General features: G+C 45.9%; 1 pseudogene across 1 annotated transcript in view; it reads right to left on the bottom strand.

Moving 5' to 3' along the window:
- Positions 1-15,171, bottom strand: part of LOC308578340 (protein CIMAP1C-like) — a 32,981-nt pseudogene extending 17,810 nt beyond the window's left edge. The window contains exons 1-4 of the transcript in view: positions 15,060-15,171; positions 12,313-12,482; positions 5,151-5,261; positions 4,417-4,530 (exon numbers count right to left, since the gene is read on the bottom strand). The product of the transcript in view is annotated as a protein CIMAP1C-like (transcript). The remainder of the gene's footprint in view (positions 1-4,416; positions 4,531-5,150; positions 5,262-12,312; positions 12,483-15,059) is intronic.
- Between the last annotated feature and the right edge of the window lie 4,728 nt (positions 15,172-19,899).

Below are 19,899 nucleotides of genomic sequence, written 5' to 3'. Positions count from 1 at the left end.
CCGATTAAGGCTGTTAATAATCATGAAGCAGAATATGTCTTCCTGTAGAGGGAAATTGCATTCCGCCATCTGCTGGCGTAAGAATTTCATCTCTGTCAGATGCGCTTGTACATCTCCATCTGGCACTAGCCTTAGATTGGTCAGCTTTTCAAAATGCAGCAACGCTGAAGAACCAGCATCTCTTTGATGTATTCTACGCAGCTGTCAGAGCCGCTTCCAGGTCCCAGCTCACAGAGGACCACGCTAGCCGGCAGTATTGTACAAACTTCTTTATTGAGCTACAGTTTCCATTTTCAAGCCGCAGCGCGCAGCTCTACGTCTTAGAAGCTAGACCGGCGAAGCTCCGTCTGAGTCTCCGCCTCCTGTACACCAACTTAATACTCTAGCCTTACTCCACCTCTTCCGTCTTTCCTTTCTCCTCTGGGTCCCTCTACCCCCCGTGGTCTCTTCCTTCCTGGACTCTTCTGACGCTGACCCCCCCGACTCTTCTCCCTCCTTGCGGCGGGCTTCCTGTGCATTTGAACTTGGCGCGCGCGCGCAGCCTTCAACCTTCCTCTTGACCGTTTCCTCGCTCCCCGATGGAGGTGTGGCCAATCCTAACTCCTGCCCTCCCGCTTGCGGCGAGCCGCCAGATCCCGATACCTGGGACCCCTCCCCCCTACTGCGCTCTGGTGGGGAAGCTGGTCCCGATTTCCAACTGCTGCTCTCTGAGTCCCCTCTGGTCCCTTCTACCTGGGGTGTCCCCCTAGGCGCCCCCCTTGCTCTGACCACTGGCGCCCCTTTCTGTGAATCTTCCGATTCACTGGAAAGACTCAGAGATCTCGGGCCGCTGTCATCACTCATATTACCTCCGGATTCCTCCCCCTCGCTCTCTGTTTCCTCCCTTTCCTGTGCCTCTGCTCCTGAACCCCTGACAGCAGCGTTTGCCAAATCTCACGCGCGCATTGCAAATTCTGAATATGCACGAGTTGATCATCTGAGATACAGAGAATTATGGCCGTCCTGGCTCTCACATTCTGTGAATTCCAACCTGGCGTTGGTGCAGCAGGGATGGGGTTTTCAATCACCCCAAAAATCCTCTGATTCTGAAGCAGGGCTTTCATCTTTACAGACCATGAGGAATAATTGTCATTAGTCAGTGGAGGTGGGTAAGGTAAGCCTCCTCCCTTCTTGGCATCCATTTTGAATCCAAGCCTCAGCTCTCACTCTCGAGCCTGTAAAATTCCAAGAGTCTATTGGCTGTTTACTGCCTCACTTGGCAGTTAAACACAGGCTGTTTTGAAAGTCCTTTCAAGAGCAGTGAGATATTAGACAAAACAAACGCTGTTTACCAGCCTCTCACAGTCCCAGCCCCTCTTCCGTTGTTGGCCGGTAACTTTCCACTTTACTGACGTTTCGTTGCTTAGCAACTGGACATTCCAGGCTTATCAAGACTCAGGTATGCGAAATATGTGGCTCTCTTTCAGTGCTGGTTTCATCCAAAAGCAGACACTCAGTGAACCGAAGAATGTCTCAATTCGCGTTCACTCTCACAGCCATAAAATTAGCATACCTTAGGGGTTCCGTTGCTCAGCAAAAACACCTCCTCCGGTGCTTCCATCCGCACGCTACCATATCTTCCTTATCTCCTTGCAGAGGATGAAGTACGCTCCATCAACCTCTCTTGTTGCTTTCATGGATCAAAACCATCCTCTGCTACCAGATGTTGGGAATCAAGCCTTTATTAGGAGAACCTGGCAACTCTCTAGGCACCCGGCTTGATCTCCTGATGACCTCCCTGTCTGCATTCCCCAGCAGGATACAGGCTAGGTCGTGATAGGCGATCCTTCTCAGCGTGAGAAGAACACCCCCCCTCTTTCCTGCCCCCCCCCCCGGCAGGGGAAAGAGATAGACAGAAACATATTTACATGCCTTTATTTCTGTCTTTGCAGCGTTACAGAAAAACACGACTGCTCTCTTCAAACTCCAACAGCCGAGAGACAAACTCCACCTGTACTTCCTGTACAGCTCATATTACGCTCTCAGCTAATTCCGGTGCTCTCTGCACTGTTAATTGACTGTCCCTCTGTTTCCCACGGAACAGTCCCAACATTCCCATTATGTTTTGCTTTCAAGCTACCAGCTCGTGGCCGCATTGCTTCTATATTGTAACAGATACATCATATCCTACAGGAGCACAGGAGGAGGCAGGAATGATGGATGTAAAATCTGACAGGTGAGAAACATTGAGGCTTAAAGAGAAGGAGCAATCTGCCATGCAGGGTTTGTTTGTTTTTTAAGTTGCTGTTTTACTTGCTAATGTTAGGAGTAAAAAAACCCCACTTATTGATCTATTAGTAGATCCCAAGCTTCCATTGATGTTTCTCAAACGAAAGGGAAAAGCATTCCCCATGTATTTGCTACAATACTCTGCTCCTCCTTGTAGATGACAAGCCTTGCATATTCTCTCTCTCTTTCTCTCTCTAAATTTGAGAATTCTATTTGTTCTTAAGCTGAATCATTTGTAAACTGTTGTGCTTTTGAGGATGTTGGAGGAAGAGGCACTATCCTCCTTGCCTTGACTGAAAATCCCCCCCACTTTTAAAAATCATGGCATTGTCCTCCAATCTCCTCTTCTAGCAGCCTTTCCAACTAAGTTCATCACCTGTGGAGTTAAGAGTGCACTGCTATTAATCTCTTCCATGACATCTTCCCTTGCAATTCACTGTCATTTACTGTTAATTCCATAGGTACCCTCCAGACTACTTCCTAGATTATGACTCTAAAGCAACATGACCCTCTTGTTTTCCCTTATGCTGTTTTTGGTGGCTCTCCTTTCTGTCCGTTCATCAGCCACATGCTCAACATCTTATGGTCCCTTGGCATCAGGAAGATGAGACTTCCAGCGTGATTGACCAGAATGCTGCAACATGATTGCTGGCAGGAGTGAGACCTTGTCAGCATATAACACCTGTGCTCAAAGATCTGCACTGGCTGCTGATTTGCTACCAGGCCAGGTTCAAGGTGTTACTATTGATATATATAGCACATGGAAGAACCCTTTGGCTAGAGGACTGCCCTCTGTAAAGTAGGACACTTAGACACCCTAATGGTAAAAAGTGTTTTTCAACCCAGTTGACTTGGTGGAACACCAATCAGGAAAACTATATTTCCCCCAGTTCCTTGAATGCCCCTTTATCCAGAGCAGCCCCACTCGGTCAAGGCCAATAGCTGGAAAGCAATAGGGATCACACACACACATGGAATGAATGGAGGGATGGATGGGCGTCACAGACACTTTTAAACTACACTTTGATATCACCCCAGACAATCTCCCACATCAAACAGCCCACTTAGGTAAGGTCTCTGTACATAGCTGGTTTTCCTGTCTGGTTCTTGAAAACCCCCTACTCAGAAATATTTTTTTTATCAAAGAGTGAATAAACTTTTACAGCCTATGGACAACACTCCCATGCAGTCAACCTTCCAGGGCCTGCAAACCAGTGGGGCTGGGACAAACAGTGAGTGTGGCTGATAAAAAAAGAGGGTGAGGCCACCTGTCTCTTTTTCATATGCTTCTCTCTGTAGTGCCAGATCTAGGGCAGTGCAGGCTGTTCCCCTGCTCAGGGTGCTGAGCCAAGGGAGCATAAAATAATAATAATAGTAATAATAATATTGGTAGTAGCAATAATAATAGTAATAATAATAGTAATAATTAATACTTATATTCATGTGGGTACCTACTGAGAAACCCCATTAAAAAGCAACTGTACCAAAAGGAATTACTGTGGAAATAAAATATATTGGGGGAAGTGCCAAATTTTGTCCTCACTTAGAAAACCGTATTACCAAAGTCTACCCCTGCTCTCTGTCATTCATACACAAATCCACATGCATGCAGGTAAAAGGTAAATGTAAGGTAAAGGACCTTACATACATAGTCAAAGGCGTCTATGCGGTGTGGCGCTCATCTCACTTCAGGTCATGTGGCCAGCATTCTGGTGCACCGGGACACTGTGATAGAAGCCAGAGTGCATGGAAACGCCGTTTACCTCCCCCCTGGAGCAGTACCTATTTATCCACTTGCACAGGTATGCTTTCAAGCTGCGAGATTGGCAGAAGCTGGAACAGAGCAACAGGAGCTCACCCTGTCTCAGGGATTCGAACCACCAACCTTCTGCTCAGCAAGCCCAAGAGACTCAGTGGTTTAAGACCACAGCTCCACACATAATGCTCCCACACATCCATTTTCATGCATAACACACCTGCTCATTCACTCACACTCATTCTTTTTCATTCCCTCTCTTTCATGTTCAGGGATTGACCAACAAGCCTTCTTTGCACAAGGTGAGAAAGAAACATTTTCATCACAAAATTGCACAGATGCCACTCCAGCCCCATCTTGACCATCATAGTATCTCTCATCTTTCAACTTACATGCCCGCTTTCTCTCTTGCACCATGCGGAATGAAACTGGTCTCCATATCCCTAGACGGGAAATGCTTGGGTCCACATAGTAGCAGGGCCCAGGACTCTCCGTGATCGAGATCACTTGCAAAGGAAAGAAGAATTGTCTGCATGAGGCATGGTGTGGATTCTGAGCTATTTAGCTTGGTTGCAATGACTGACTTCCTATCCGATATCAATTAAAGGCACCCACTAGCTAGATAGCAGTGAATATGTTAAGCTCCGCCCCCCTGCACCTCCATTCCTGTTATCCTTCAACATGGCTTAAGTGTAGATCATCCTCTTCCCACTAAGGTCCACAGCTGTACAACTGAGAACCCTGATTTTTGTGCAACCATAATAATCAGCAGTATAAGACCCTCCAGCCCTTGCTGGACTACAACTCCTATCATTCTTGACCATGCTGACTGGGGCTGATGGGAGTTGTAGTCAAGAAACAACTACATTAGCCCCCTACATGCAGTGCCATTGATCCAGTTGGAATGGAAACTTTGGAAAGCCACCCAGCTCTTGATCATGGATCACCCAGGTCCCATCAACTGTGGCCCCGATAATTAGAGAGTCCCAAAAACACAGGTTGTCAATCTCTGTTCAAATGTTTTGCCAGCAAATTTAACAGTTGTTTAGCCAGCTTCACCCTGTGGGTCAGTTAATGCTGTTGGGAAAACCCAAATAACACAGAACCTAACTTGTCAGCATCTTACATCTTTCACTGGATTTCACACGCATTGTGTAGGCTGGCTCAGCATACTTGGTGAAGTCATGGTCCTTAATGCCACTGAGAGGCTACCTACCATACTTCCCAGGTCCTGGCCCTGCAAGAGAACCACAAGGGGGGGAGGAATAAAATAATGGGAAGACAACCCGGAACCATTAGCATTTGCAGATTATGAGCTGCCACACTGGGTAAAAGGGCAAAATGGAATAATATATTGTGTTGAATAATATATTGAATAATATATTGGGTTTTGGAGCTACAGCTCTCTAGGTGTTGTTGTTGTTGTTTAGTAGTTTAGTCGTGTCCGACTCTTCGTGACCCCATGGACCAGAGCATGCTGGGCACTCCTGTCTTCCACTGCCTCCCGCAGTTTGATCAGACTCATGTTTGTAGCTTCGAGAACACTGTCCAACCATCTCATCCTCCGTCGTCCCCTTCTCCTTGTGCCCTCCATCTTTCCCAACATCAGGGTCTTTTCCAGGGAGTCTTCTCATGAGGTGGCCAAAGTATTGGAGCCTCAGCTTCACAATCTGTCCTTCCAGTGAGCACTCAGGGCTAATTTCCTTAAGAATGGATGTGTTTGATCTCCAGGTGTTGCTGCACTGCAACTCCCATCATCTCTGACCACTGAACCAGACTGGCTGGGGCTGATGGAAGTCCCACAACATACTTTTCTTCTCCCTCTGGTAAAATCTCGCTAGCCTTGGGCCAGGATATTTGCATTGCAATAGGAAGTGAGCATTACAAGGCACCTGAATTCTTCTGTGGCTCGGACTATAATTCAAGCCAGAGAAGATTTCCCATTTTACTCAACCACCTATGCTCTGCCTGTACTTTCCCAACCCCCTTCCTTCATCCCCTTTAAACAAGCGTTACCCTGGTAGGACAACAGCAGTGGTGACATACCAGCCACAGGAAAAGGAAAACAAAAGAAAAAAAATATTATTAGCCTGACTCCCTCCTTTGGCAATCTTCACAGAACTCTAGCCCAATGGTTGCCATCAATTTGATTTGAATAAATTTTATAATGAAATGATTTTAGAATGTTGTATTATTTTATTGTTGTTAGCTGCCCTGAGCCCAGCTTCGGCTGGGGAGGGCGGGATATAAATAAAGTTTATTATTTATTATTATTTATTAACAAGGAAATATGCACTGTCTCGCATGCTAGCAGTACTCTTGGAAGAAAGTTCTGATGGTGACTGAGAAATGTAGATCAGTTTCCTTCTTGGGTTTCCACAAGAACAAAAAAGGAACCCTGATGGGAGGCGGCGTCAAGATGGCGATGAGGTAAGACGCATTTGCCGGAGTTCATCTCGAATCCTCTTTAAAATCTGTGTTGTGGCTCCCAGCCTTGCAAGTTTTTGCTGAAGATTGTATCAGGGTGTTGGAGCCCATGCCAGGAGTTCACATTGTTGATAACTGTAAAGCCTGCATCGTAAATCAGCTTTAATGAGCAGATAATTGTATTCTCCGGCAGCCTTGGAAGCAGCCTTCGACTTACTGGCTCTCCGCCAGCTCACATTCAGTTGTTGTTTTTATGTCTACCACTTTTTACTACCTTTCTACCACTTTTTACTACCTTTTAAGCACCGCTATTTTAAAAGACTTATAACGATGGGCCAAGGCAAACGCCTAAGGGATTGTGACGAGGCTCTGCCCTCCCCAAGAGCCAAACAATTAAAAACCGACCCCCCCGTGCCTGGCAAACGGAGTGACCCCATTGAATTCTGCTATAGGGTGAAAACTCAGAACCGTTTCTACCCTCTAACGTCTCCAGAAAAAATGTCAACACCAGAGGAATTATTTTTACCTCAGATTAAATCTGCGGACGGCAAGCTTGGAGGAAGAGGGTATGTCCCACTGAGGGTGGTGCAGGACGCCGGAGCTGAGGACTGCGCAAGACAAGAACAACATGAACATCTCCATCTTGTGGTCAGAACCCTTAATTGCATATTCAAGAAGATTGATGTGCTATCCTCCCAGCTATGTAACCTCGAACAGAAAATTGATAACTCCTGGTCAAAGTTTAAACCAACTGTAGACACAGGGGAATTGAAGTGCCAGAGGTCCATACCTTCAACCAAAAAAAGAAGTGTGATCCCTAAATATAAACCAAATCCTGCACTGAAACACCAAGCGTTGTCCCTACAACCTAAGAAAATCTGCCTAAACATCGGGGCAGGGTCACCAAGGTGGCTTACTCTGAGTGGGGTTAAAAAGCATCTAAGCAATCTCCTAAACATAGAAATCTCACAATGTGATCTCATTGCAGTATTACCCTTGAACCAGCACCTCAGGCAACAGAAAGTGATGCTTGCGTTTTACTCTCCAAGGATCCCTTCAGCTATCATCAGGCAGAAATCACTCTTGGCTAGGTATGATATCATCCCAACAAGAGTTTTTATGGATAGCATGATCCACCCCCTTCTACTTGCCGGTCACGGCACGGAGCGGACTCTGTCGGAGAGGTCGGGAGTACCTCAGGACATTGAGCCTCCTCTCCCGGAGGATATCCACCCGCACCAAAACTGGATTTACCCTACGCCCCCACGAGCTCTAAAGAAACCCACTGGCGCAAGTAATTCTCTGACCCCGCCGGAGGAAAGAGAGCTTTTAGCCACCTTTGGTGACCTTCCAACGAGAGAATAACAAGAAATAATTGATAGACTAGAAGTACTTAATCATCAGCTCATACATGTCCAGAAGAACGGAAAAGTTCTGCCCACTTTTCAGGACTACCCTGCCAGCTTTTCGGAGTCGTGTTTTAAGGAAGCAGGAAGTCTTCTTCACCTTAGTCCTGCTCCTAAACCCATGTCTCCCCCATTTGTGGGCAAAACCCACCGACGCCTGGCAGACCCAGGTCTTGCCCCACAAGTTGGCCTCTCACCTCAACTCTTGATAAATTTTGACTCGCCCTCCAAGAGTCCCCCGCTGAGGAGTGTATCTCAGAGTTCCTTCCACCAAAACAATTCCTTACCATCTAATCCATCAATGCCGGAACTGGAGTCCTCTTATTCCCCTGAGCGGCATAGACCCGACATACAAACGGTACCAGTACGCCAAGCATCCCCTGTACCTTCACCAGCATCAGGTCATGGGAGTGCTCCACCTACATCAAAAAATGGCCCGGATTTGATTGAAGACCCGGCCGGACATATAAATCAAATGGTTTCATTGGCGACCTTCAGCCCTCGCGGTGGGGCAGTCTCAGCAAATCCTGTGGAGTTTCCCACTGAAGTGTCCACCCTTGGGTTACCCAGCGGGAGACCCGTTTTGTCGCCTCAGTCAGAATACTTCACTACCAACTTCAAGACTAGGTACCTTCAGCAGGTGCCTGCCGTGCAAAGTAAAATAACTGACTTTTTTGCGGGGTCTGCCCTGCCTCCAAAGGACTCACATCTCTCCCTGAAATGACAGCGAATTGGGCACAACAGGAACTCCCCCCTATCAGTCCTCAGCTGGAACATTGCGGGCTGGAGGGGGAAAAAACTTGACCCAGAATTCCTGGAGTATATTAACCTGTTTCATATCATCTTGCTCCAAGAATCGTGGGAAGTAGAGAAAATTTCCCTAAATGGCTTTGAGCTTCTAGAACTCCCTGCCTGCCCCTCCCTGAAAGGAGGCCGCCCTAAAGGGGGCCTAATAATAGGCATCTCCCTCAACCTACATTCTAAACTTACTCTAGTACAGGCCTTGCCTCCTTACGCCCTTACTGGACTGATTGCGGGGGAAAAGATCTCACTTCTAGTTACAAATGCTTACTTGCCACCTGGGGGCTCTTCCTCCGAACTGGGCTCTAAATGGGGCTCGCTAGAAGAGCATTTGCTCTCATGCTATGTTAAGTTTCCTAACACCCCGGCCATAATAGGTGGCGATTTTAATGCCCGCACAGCAGCAAATTGGGACTCGCTAACCAAAGCCAAATGGTGGGTTACCCCAAACCTTGATAATTATGAGCTGGAACATATCATGAGGAGAACTTCTAAAGACCAACGAGTTAACGAGGCTGGAGTACTCCTCTATCAAATGGCCATCCGTTTAAATCTGGTCCCCCTAAATGGAACATGCCTCCCTGATATTCCAGGGGATTTCACTCATCTGAGCGTTAAATCAAACAGCGTTCTCGATTACCTGCTGGTTTCCAGTGATATACTTAAGTGTATCTCCACCTTTAAGATCGAGAATGTACAATCTAGTGACCATCTTCCCCTTGTAGCCAAGCTCTCCCTGAACTGGCAGTCAGAGGCCCATAGACATGCGACCCAGATGGTAACCAACGAATCTCTCCAACTAAGAGGAATCAAATGGTCGGAGACCCAGGCTCAAAGGTATCAGGAATTCTTTCAAAAAGAAATCCTCGGGCCCCATTCCAACATAGACTCTGCCTCAGACGAGTATAGCATAGTGTTGAAACGCTTCCACCACCATACGACTGATCTTACGTCCTTCTTCAGGCTACCACCCAAAATATTAAATCGAAACGAGTATACTTACGGTGCCCCCTGGTATAATTCTTAGTGTAAACAAGCAAGACAGCGCCTCCGTGCTATATATAATGTGTACAAGACCTCCGATGCATCTACTCTGCCAGCTAGTTATGCACAAGCCAAGCAAGTTTACAAACGCACGCAGAAAACTGCCAAACGCGAGTGGCAACAGAATCGCTGGCAGGCCTTGATTACTGCTTCAAAACCACATAGATCCAGGGAATTCTGGTCTTTGATTAACAGAAGGGCGAGGAAATTCCCAAGGGCAGTCATCCCAGCACCGACATGGGAATTGTTCCTGAAGAAATGTTTCTCACAGGCAGATGCTCCCTCCGACCATCTGATGCATCTGTTTTCCCACCTACCTATTTGGCCTCCCACCGATCCGGACGAAATAGCCAAGCTAATAGCCCAGCTGAAACCGGGCAAAGCCCCAGGGCCCGACCTGATCCCTGCTGAAGCCATCAAACTACACCCAAAATGGTGGGCTGACATCTTGGCCAAAACCTTCGACGCAATCAACGCTTCTGGTCTCATCCCCAAAATATGGAAGGAGGCCATTATAGTACCAATTCATAAAAAAGGTTCTCCAATGGAGCCGGAAAACTACCGTAACATCAGCCTCCTTTCGATCATAGGGAAAATTTATGCCAGCTTTTTGCTGACTAAACTATTGCGATGGGCAGACGAGACTAATCAGATTGGTCACGAACAAGCAGGGTTCAGAATTAAACGTTCAACAACTGATCATGCGATAGTTCTTTACCATCTGGCACGGAAGTACTCGTCCCCCCCCCCCCCGGGGCTACCTTTGTGCTGCCTTCTTAGATCTAAAGGCAGCCTTTGACAGCGTTCCTAGAAATATTCTTTGGGAGAAACTTGCAAAACAGGGCATCGATAGAAGACTCTTATGGCTTATAAGCCAGCTCCACGAAGGTACCCTTGCCAGAGTGAGACTTACTCCTGCGGGCGACCTCACAAATTCGATTCCAATAAACAAGGGAGTGCGCCAAGGATGTATATTAGCTCCCTGCCTATTCAACCTATTCATCAGCGACATGCGAGCACCCCTAGTCAACTCATCTCCAAGTACACACGCGCCTAGACTAGCGGATTACCACTGTCCACTCCTTTTATACGCGGACGACGCGGTAATTCTATCTTATACACGTGTTGGACTAACCAGAGCTCTGAAGATCTTTGCCACGTACTGTCAACTCAACCAATTAACCATCAACCATGCTAAATCTAAGATTCTGATTTTCGCCAGAAGTCGGAGATTATACAAATGGAAGCTTGGTGGAGCAAAAATAGAGCAAGTCCTAAAATTTCAATACCTAGGAGTTATTTTTCAACACAATTTGGGGTGGAAAGCACAAATTCAACACCTACTCAACAAGGCCAAAACTCTGTCATATGCGCTCCTCCGATTTTTCTTTTCGGATGGAGCTTTGCATGTTCCCTCGGCCCTAAAGGTGTTCAAGGCAAAAGTGGTTCCCGTGCTTGCTTATGCTGCCCCGCTCTGGGCCGTGATGACAGATCTTGCTCCTCTTGAGACTTTGCAAAACCAATTCCTACGTCGGCTCCTAATGCTCCCCCTGTGCGTAAGCAACGCAGCCATCCGATTAGAATTGAAGATCGCATCCTTAGAAACTTGCCTGTGGAAGCAAGTCTTCAATTATTGGTTATCATTGTGGCACAGATTACCAGACCATTACCTTGTCCAATGCCTATGGCGAGATGAATTCTCCAGCCTTTGGACTAGTAGAATTCATGCCAAACTCCTGAGTTATGGAATCTCTCCCCTAGATTCCCTAAAACTAGATCAAATCACTGCTCAAAGACTGATCCGCCAAAGACTGGACGACATCGATTTACAGCGAAATTATACGCTGGGGGGAGGTGTTTGTTCGCCCCAGAACATTGGTATCACTTTAACTTACTGCGTTCCATCATACCTCTCCTCCCTTTCGTCTGTTGCCCATAGGCTGGCCTTCACCAAGGCGAGGTTTAACGTTTTTCCCTCTAATGTCCTGAGACATAGATTCTCAAAGGGCCAAGCCTCCGCCATGTGCGAATGTGATAAGGAGACGCCGGAGTCGCTTCAGCACATTATGTTCACTTGCCCCTTGTTCAATGTGCCACGGGCAAATTTGTTGGGATTAATCATACAGAAGCTAGAGGGTACCCCACCAAAATTCCACCTTGCCCAAATCTTGCAGGATAAGGACATCCATACGACACTGAAAGTGGCTAGGTTCCTGGTCGCTGTCCTTACCCAAAAGCGCTGCCAAGGAGCACTACAAGTTAATTAAGGTGCAGCATGTCATTCCTTCCTTCCATTCCATACTACAGTATTTTATTGTTATAGTGGTGTTTTAGCGGCTGTTTTTTCCCACGTGCAAAAACTGTTATTTATGTCTTGTTTTTATCTGTATGGGCCTACGGCCGCAATAAAATTTCTTTGAAATTTCTTTGAACCCTGATGGATCAAGCCAGCCAGCCACCGAGTCCAGCATCCTGTTCTCACAGGGGCTAACCAGATGCCAGAGGGTCTTTCAACAATGCTGTTGAACACATCCAGACTGGCAAAGATATAGGTACCTCTGTATTCCTGATCTCCTTCTCTCTCTTGCCCCATCTATTCCCACAGCTCACCTTTATACTTGGCACTGATGGACGCATACTGCTTCTTGATGGCCGGCACTCTGGCTGGATGCTTAGAGATACCAGAAAGACAACTAACAGGCTGAGCTGCACCTTTGGCTCTGGAAGTCGGCATTGGAGTGTGCCCACTGCAGTGGGGAGTCGTATGTGTCACCAGTGCTCTGGGGAATGAAAGTAAATGAATGAATGCAAGTCCAACCTGCAATAAAATGTTGCACCATGGAGTGTTGCAGCTCAGGGTTCCAGCTACTCCGTTCTACCCCACCCCAAACAGTATTCAATTTCCACTAAGTATGCTAAGTTCACATTGGGCTATTTGGGGAGGGGGGAGTGTTCTCCTCTGAGGGATCCTATCCTATCCTATCCTATCCTATCCTATCCTATCCTATCCTATCTTCAAACCTTGCCGTTTTCTCCAGGCTTGCTGAGCCCTCCGTCTTGCACAGATGGTGCTGTTTTGGCCACATAAGGACCATAAGTGCTAAAAGAATGGAGATTGCTGCTTGTTTATGTGATTTAACGGCATGTACCTAGGCCAGGGTAGCCAACATCCCAAGAGCTTGTTGGACTCCAACTCCCATCAGCCCCAGTCACCATGGGATGATGGGAGTTTTAGTCCAACAACAGACAGAGAAGAGCCCCTTTGCAGCCCCTGCACTGTAAGGGCTAAGGGAATGAGGGTGAATCTAGAGGTCTGTGTGCCTTTGTTTATTTAAACCAGGAATGGGAGGCTCAGCCCAGGAGCCACATGCCACCAACCAGACCTCTCTCTCTCTGACCATTAGCACTCTCTCCAGGTCACAAGCCTCCCTGCCCCTGCTTTGTGCCCTCTTCAAGTGCTTTTGCCTGGCTGGAATGTGAGAGCAAAGCCTCTTGCTTTCCTGAATGAAGATGGGGGCAGGGGTAGGTATAGAAACTTGGAGGGTATGTGGAGCTGGATTATAGCCTAATGCACAAAGAGTCCCTCCTGTTGCTCCACCCAGTTTTTGTATCTAACCCCATTCAACACTGGTACATGGCCCTCAGATGGTTATCAAATATGGCCCTTGCACTAAAAAAAAAAGCTTATCGACCCCTGATTTTACTGCCCCCCCCCAGCCTGCCTTTCAACAACAAGGTCCCCAAGGCAGCTCAGAACAATTTAAAATGAACAACATGGAATGAAATTGCAACCATAAAATATAATTGCAAGCAGCTCAAGCAACAGTACCACGATCCCAAACAGCAGAAGGAAAACAATAGAAATGATTAATAGCAAAATAGCCATGTAGAAAACACACCAAAAGAAACATGCAAGGGGAACCAGCAGGCAGGAGTTGGGGAAATAGTTTCATGTGTGTTGATAGCATTAAGCAAAGCCCCAATAAACAGCGCTTAGTTTAACTATGGAACTCCCTCCCACAGGAGGCAGTGCTGACCACCAACATGGATGGCTTTTAAAGAGGACTGGATAAATTCACAGAGGAGGATAAAGCTATCAATGACAACTAGTCAGGACAACAGTGGAATTTGCTGCCAAGGAGTGTGGTGGAGTCTCCTTCTTTGGAGGTCTTTAAGCAGAGGCTTGACAACCATATGTCAGGAGTGCTCTGATGGTGTTTCCTGCTTGGCAGGGGGTTGGACTCGATGGCCCTTGTGGTCTCTTCCAACTCTATGATTCTATGATTCTATGATTCTATGACTATGTCCTGCTTCTGAATACCAGCTGCTGGAAACATGGGAGGAGAGTGCTTGGATCCTGCTTGCAGGTTTCCCACAGGCATCTGGTTGGTCACTGTGAGAACAGAATGCTGAACTAGATGCCCTTTGGCCAGATCCAACAGATTCTTATGTTCTTACGTTCTTATTTGTTCGCAGCAAAGCACACTCACCATTGATGTGTGGAATTTGCTGCCACAAGACTTGTTGAACCTAGGATAACTCAGTTGGTGCAGCATGGGACTCTTAATCTCAGGGTCATGGGTTCGAGCACCATGTTGGGTAAAAGATTCTTGCATGGCAGGGGGTTGGACTAGATGACACTCATGGGCCTTCCCAACTCTACAGTTCTGTGATTCAATGATGGACGAAAGGCTAGATAGGGATCTCCATCCTTTTCAGTAACATGCATTTGGGGACCCATTTCTTCATCATTGACCATATATTTGCATGGTGGAAGTATTGGTGGAAGTCCTGACCCACCAGCTGAAGACCTAGATGGCATTGAAGGGGGAGTATTTATTTAGCTAGTTGTTTTCTTACATTTATATCCTGCTTATTTTTGGCATGAGTAAGCTGTCGCCTGCCCTTTTCCAGGTACCAAAATACTGATTCCAGACATTCCAAGCATAAGTCTGACCCTTCCCCCCGGAGAACCACAACTGTGTCCACCCTAATCCCAGAGCCCTTCAGGACAGAGGAGCAGAATGAAGGGAGCACCCCCTCCAGAGCATGAGACCAGGCCTGATCCCTCACCCTGAGCACTTTGGAGGGGGTGGGGAATAAAACTTAAATACAGGGCACAAAAACAATGCCTTTTGTCATCTCCTTGTAGTGGCATGGTCTGTGGGGCAGCATTTGGAGAATACAAACAATTTCTTCTGTGTCTTTCTAATTCTCTGGAGTTTCTAAGAGAGGTGGCAACTGGCCTTTGCATTGCTATGCTCCCTAACCCTAATCATGCTAATACACAGCAAACAAAGGTCTTAGGATTTCAGTTACCAATCAAAGTAGCAATTGGTTGTGTCAGTCACCCATACCGCTGATGCTGCTTCTCTGGATGGAATGGAAATCTGGATGTAGATTTCAATAAGGAGTGGGGATGTTACTCAGCTTTCCAATTCCTCCTCTACCCCCTCCTTTTTGGAACATAAACAATGCCTCATGTCGCAATTCGCTCCCAGGTTGCCCAGGCGATGCTGATGCAAGTGTGGAACCAGACTTGTTTATTTCCATATTACCATGGTTCTGGCAGAATACTCTCCCTCCCCCTCCCTCCCTCCCTCCCTCCCTCCCTCCCTCCCTCCCTCCTCTCTCCCCCCCCCTCTCTCTCTCTCTCTCTCTCTCCCTCTTTGTGTGCTGCTAATACAAGTCCTCCTTCCTTGCAAGTTACCAGCCGGGGGGGGGGGGGGAGAGCCACAAGCCCAAAATACCACATTTTGTTTCATAAGACCCATGGGCATAGCTAAGGGGGTGGGGACAGAGGGCAGCTGCTCCCTATCAAATAAAACAATAGAAATACTTAACTGACCAATCATGTCATTTCTGCCCCGCTAACAAAAGTCCTCGCTATGCCCATGCTAAGACCATGTTCCCCATTCCTTTGCCTTCATATGATATAGTATTCATTGATTTTTTTTGTTCCATTTTTTCGTTTTATTTGCAGCATTTGTATTCTAACCTTCCCCCATTCCCAGGAGCTCAGAGAGGGGTGTTTGCACAGGCTGCCTGGGCAACAATGACCACATCCCAGTTAAAATGAAACAAAAAGTCCAGAAAGCATAAAAAAATGAACCTCAAAGCAAAAGAGAATGTTTCTCAATATGAACAGAGGGATGGAGAGGAAATTCAGTTCCCTTAACATGAAACTGACCCAATTCACCCTTCCTTAAACAAGAGGCACACTGAAACGCAGCTTTCTTTTGAAATTTGCACTTCTTGGAATTTTGCCACATGGTTCTCCAACAAAAAACAATGTGGACATACTGTCAGGGAACTGACATCGGAGCAGAGGGGAGAGGCGAGGCTCCCGGACTCTGCAGGAGAGGGGACAAGTAAGGGAAGAGAGAGAACGTCATCTGGGGAAGGAAGTCCAGGTGACACCAGGAAGAAGGGAGAGGCAGAGAGCAGCTCGGACGTGAGGCTCCGAGACTCTTCCAGTGAAGTCAGTGAGGAGGGTGGAGGACCACCACTCGGCACGCCCACTCTGCGCAGAAGGCTTCCGCGCAGAGAGGCGAGGCGAAGGTTGTCTGTTAAGGAATTCTTTTTTAAAAAAAAATAAAATATTTATTGCAATTTTTTAAACAACGAACAAACCACCAAACATATAAAATACCATCACCATACAGACAGAAAAAGTCAAAGCAAAGTTAAGAAATAAACAAAGAATAAAAGAAGAATACATATAAAACACAGTTGTTCATAAGTCATATTTTCATAATCTTTGGACTTCCCCGCATCTCCCTTCCCTGCGTTCTCAGTCACATAGTTATAGACAGCAATTTATTACCTTATTTCAATTCTTATTTTGTAAATCTCGGATATTATGTCCCAACTTTTAAATAACTTTATCGTAAATTAAACTGCTTGATTTAAACATAATATTGCTTCAAATTTCATCATTTCCTTAAACCTCACTTATTCTCATATATTTTACAACAAAGTTTCTGCTGCCGTGTTACTTTCAATTGTGCATTCTCCTAACATTCATACAGTTTGTAGTGTTTTTGTAAATAGTCTTTAAATTTTTTCCAATCCTCTTCCACCGTCTCTTCTCCCAGGTCCCGGATTCTGCCAGTCATTTCAGCCAGTTCCATGTAGTCTATCAGTTGCGTCTGCCATTCTTCCAGTGTGGGTAAATCTTGGGTCTTCCAGTGCTCTGCAATGAGTATTCTTGCTGCTGTTGTTGCATACAGAAAAAAGGTTCTATCTTTCTTTAACACCCCTTGGCCGACAATGCCCAAAAGGAAGGCCTCTGGTTTCTTAAGGAAGGTATACTTAAATACCTTTTTAACTCATTATAGATCATTTCCCAGAAAGCCTTTACTTCCGGTCGGCGCCAGCGTTTATGGCGGTCCTCTTTCCGAGCTCCGGAGGAGGACTGCTCCACGAGTTCGGGTCTGACCCGCTACGGCAAGTGGGGGACCCCTAAAATCACAGGCGCGGATGCCTGTGAACAAGGAGACTCGGTGGGCACCAGAAGCGCCCCCCTTTACTGCCTTTTTAAAGGCTCCGGAACGGCATCGGGAGAGCGCGGTGCTGAGAGTCGCTACCCAGCCCGCAGAGTGAAGCCGCGTCGCCATTGACGGAGAGCGCCGATTCCTTCCTGCAAATTGAATTCGGATTGAAAACCCCGTGAGTAGGATTGAATGACTATCGGGAACTTTTAAATTTAAATTGGAAATTTGGCCGGAAACGGGGGAGGTTAAAATCAAGGAAGTCTGCCTTCCCCCGACTGCATGACAGATGAAGCAACGAAAAACAAAGAGCTGCATCTGAAGGGAAATAACAATAGGACTATTTAAGCCTGGCATTTGGATATAAATCTCCTCTCTAGCAGGCAGGGGCAGAGGGGAGGGAAAGTAACCTCATTAACCTGCATGATTTTTGAAAGAGAAAAACTTTCCGCTGCCTCAATCCCCTGAGACGGACTGTCAAAATAAGATACCAGGACAGTGAAAAGATTTTAGAAACTTGTTACAAGGCTACATAGTTGAGGACTTAACTGATACAAAGTTTTGGGGTTTTGCTGCTACAATATACCAGACTGGACTGTGTTGACAGAGAAACTACATAGAAAAAGTGTTGCAGCATTTATATTGAAGTTTCCTGGTTTCTTTGTTCTATATTCTTTGTTTCCTTCACTTGGACATTATGTTTTGCCCCCTCTAGAGGGCTGAGAAGTAACAGTTGCAGAATAACAGATTAAGACAGTGGGATTTTCCATTTGGAAATTGTTCCTGTGAGAACGTCCTTGGGACATGAGTGGCCCAGCAGAGGAGATAACTACGAGAGCTAAAGCAAAACAGCAGCAACAGCAACAGAAGAAAAGAGGCTCAATATCAAGTTTAACACCGACAGGTGCAGCTGGGCAGGAAAAAGTGACGGCTGTCTCCATGGAGTCAATGACACAGGCGTTACTCAAGATAAATCAATCCCTGGAAGCTTTGACACAGCAGAGTACAGAAAATTCACAAAAACTAACAGAATTAACAGCAAGGCTGGATTTGAATACGAAAAGTGTGATATCCAACACAGAATCTATAAATAAACTGATTGAAGAAAACTCGGCAACACGTAAAATCGCAGAGGATGCCAGAAAGATTGCTGAGGAGACACAGGAAAAATTAGAACCGTTTTCTAAAAAAGTGTATGAACATGATGCGGCCTTGTCTTTGATGGAATTACAGAGAAAGGAGAGAAATTTGAAATTAAGACTAATTCCTGAAAGTGAAGGAGACAGCCTTGTGGAGTTCCTTACACAAGAGTTTTCTGACTTTTGGCAGGAAGAATTGGAGGAAGAAGAATTTAAGATAATAACAGCATTTAGACTGGGCAGGAGACAAAACAGAAAGACTCCGAGGGATTGCCTGATTACTTTCAGATCCAAGGAAGAAAGAGACAAAATACTGAAACTAAATTACCAAAAGGCCTTGGAAATTGGAAATTCTCATATACAGATTTTTAAGGACATCCCTGAATATATTTTGGAGGTGAGAACCTTCTATAAAGATCTGGTCTACCTGCTGAAAAAGAACAACATACTCTTCAGGTGGGAGTTTCCACAAGGACTGCCCTTTAACTACAAGGGAAAGAAGGTGAAAATAAAAACAATTCAAGACAAAGAGAAATTCTTGGAGAGAAACCACGAGGATCTGCAGAAGGGAACGGTAGACCCAATCTCAGAGCAAAAAAGAGTAGTGGACATTCTGAATCTATCATTTGGGCTTAAACCACCACCATCAGAGGAAGAGCAACAACTTGGAGCGGTAGGAGGAGTAAGTGACAAATAACAAGATGGCCCTGCAATTCCTTAGTTGGAATTGTAATGGGCTGAACATGCCCACGAAAAGACGCCAAGTTTTTCATATTTTGAAAAGAGAACAATTGGATTTGATCTGTTTACAAGAAACCCATGTGACCAGGGTACACAGAAAACTACTTATAAATAAAAGATTAGGACAAGAATTCATCTCATCGGACAAAGTTAAGAAAAGAGGAGTAGTGATTTATGCAAAAGAGAAATTGGCCCCAAAAATGATGTTTAAAGATGAACAAGGAAGATACCTGGCAGTGGAAATACAAGTACAAGGAGAAAAATTGTTAATAGTTGGAATCTATGCACCAAATGAAGGGAAGGCGGAATTCTTCAAGAAGTTGCATGAAACTCTGATGGATTATTTGGACTATAACGTAGTAATTATGGGAGATATGAATGGTGTGGTTTCTACAAATATGGACAAGGCACAAAGACTGACAATCTCCAAGGAAGGGAGACTTCCGAAGACCTTCTTTGAAATGACTGAAAATATGGACTTAATAGATATTTGGAGAACAAGGAACCCTCTCGAGAGAGAGGGAACTTTTTTCTCTCAAGCAATGATGACCTGGACCAGAATCGACCAAATTTGGATTACTAGTGGGATGGCTCCAAAGATTAAAAAAATAGAAATCTGCCCAAAGACTTGCTCCGACCATAACGCCGTGAAGATGGAGATGAAACTTACAACAACTGGTCAATTCAGATGGAGGATGAATGACACCCTGTTTCGAGACGAGGAGATCCACAGAAAGGCCCAAAAAACCTTAAAGGACTATTTTGAAATAAATTTAAAGGCCGATGTAGAAAAAAGAGTGATCTGGGACGCAAGCAAAGCTGTG

The sequence above is a fragment of the Podarcis bocagei genome (genome assembly GCF_964188305.1).
Source record: "Podarcis bocagei genome assembly, chromosome: W".
Taxonomy (NCBI): domain Eukaryota; kingdom Metazoa; phylum Chordata; class Lepidosauria; order Squamata; family Lacertidae; genus Podarcis; species Podarcis bocagei.
The sequence above is the reverse complement of the archived record's forward strand: the minus strand, read 5'-3'. Positions and strand labels throughout refer to the sequence as shown.